Source organism: Diplotaxodon limnothrissa, linkage group LG7, assembly GCF_057381915.1.
Source record: "Diplotaxodon limnothrissa isolate DT_005_m linkage group LG7, D_limnothrissa_male_GT1.1, whole genome shotgun sequence".
Taxonomy (NCBI): Eukaryota; Metazoa; Chordata; class Actinopteri; order Cichliformes; family Cichlidae; genus Diplotaxodon; species Diplotaxodon limnothrissa.
Genome location: NC_140602.1, coordinates 7,478,690 through 7,480,370, shown reverse-complemented (window position 1 = coordinate 7,480,370; position 1,681 = coordinate 7,478,690). Strand labels below are relative to the sequence as shown.

Genomic DNA, 1,681 nt, shown 5'->3' with positions numbered 1-1,681 from the left:
TTTTCCCTCCCCGCCGCTAGGAGGCGAGTATGCCTTGAGATGACTTTCTGTTAGTCAACATTTCCTGTTGTGGAAGCCATTACTCACGAGGCAACCGCTACTCACGAGGCAACCGCCAAATTAGCTGAAAGATCCTGGTAAGAAAAACTGAAATAAAAGTTAAATTCGCAATTTATCTTCACATACTAGCTGTTAACAGATGGCTATTTATTAGGATCTGAGATCTGTGAAATACGGCCGTGGGAAGCTGCGTCAGCTGGACGAGCTATCTCACCACGAGCTCCGGTAAGGGATGCTACATGAATGTTAGCACCATAAAGACATGTAGTTGACTGCTGTCAATATATTTTCTGCTTTAAAAAATAAAACCAGTCGGAGTTGTGATATTTATGTTTAAAGTACTGTAAGATCACTGATGTGCAGATGTTTAATTTTAAGTGCTAAAGTATACATTAGAATGTGCCCAGCTAACCGCTAGTATTAAGTTACTGCTTAGCGATCTCTGTGTTCTAACATTACTGTGATTCATCTGAGTTTGTTAGCTTTCCAAAACGTTGGAGAAGCAGTAATATTGTCATGTAGTGCTTAAATGCACCCTTTCAGTTTTGTTGACTTAGAAGTTAATTCATTTGATGAAGATGCAAAAAGTTCATAAAATGTGATTATAAAATGTGAGGGATCTCATTACTCTGTTGAATGTGTTAATGTTTAAAGAAGTTGATATATTTTTCTGAGAAATAATTCAGGTTGAAATATCTGAAAAAAGAAGAACAGTTAAAAGCAAGCTGTTAAAAGGATAAATATGGGAGAGTGAATCTTATAAGTTTATTTATTCCCAAAAGGGTAAATATAAGGTATATTTTCTGTTGCACTAAGACCTTGTGTGATGTAACTCAAATTATTTTAGGATGGTTGAGACATTGTATAACTAAAATAATTTGTTATACTTGAGCAATACTTGACTGAAAGATGAGTGATGGAAGAAGAATAGATAAAATAGTAATGTATGCACTCTGCACTGTGTGCATAGATTGGTTTTTGACCAGGACTGGATCATTTGAGATCTGAACCCTGTGGGTTCAGTGGCGAGCCAATCCCGAGAGAGTGACTGTCGACGGACCCGAGTGCGGTGTGGCCAGCCGTGGGATCCATCTTCAGCGAACCTCAGGACTATTACTACCTTCCTTGATACAGATAAGACTAACACTTTAAAAATCTACCCGGGTAGTGTTAGAACCAATGGACAGAAACACACACACACACACACAAGGAACTCTAATTTCTCTTTCTAAAGAGAAGTGGACTGAGCAACGGGAGCGGAAGCTCTTTAATTGAAACTCTTTGGAGAATTTCCTTAAAGAGGATGTTGTTTTGATTTTATTTTTGGGCCCTTTAATGTGCGTTTGTGCACTGTAGGAAGCCGGCTTTAGACAGGCAGGGTTTGTAAACTTTACAACTTTCAATACAGTTTCTACTCAAATCACATCTATTCTATCATTGTGTGGTTCCTTCTCTGCTGATCCTTTCAAGGCTCCATAGTCTTACCTAGAACTTTCTGATACTGGTCCAAAGTCGTTGAGACAATAATTTAATGCATATCTCATGTTGTTTAATTGTAATACCTGTTACAAAAGTGGCGAGCCAGCCAGGAGCCTAGTTAAGTGTCAGCAGTGAAACATAT

At 38.4% G+C, this 1,681-nt stretch overlaps 1 long non-coding RNA gene across 1 annotated transcript; it reads left to right on the top strand.

The window, feature by feature from the left end:
• Positions 1–1,249, top strand: LOC146627670 (uncharacterized). The gene is made up of 3 exons (XR_014906329.1): positions 1–137; positions 215–285; positions 1,031–1,249. It is a non-coding gene; the product is annotated as an uncharacterized LOC146627670 (long non-coding RNA).
• Positions 1,250–1,681: the final 432 nt, after the last annotated feature.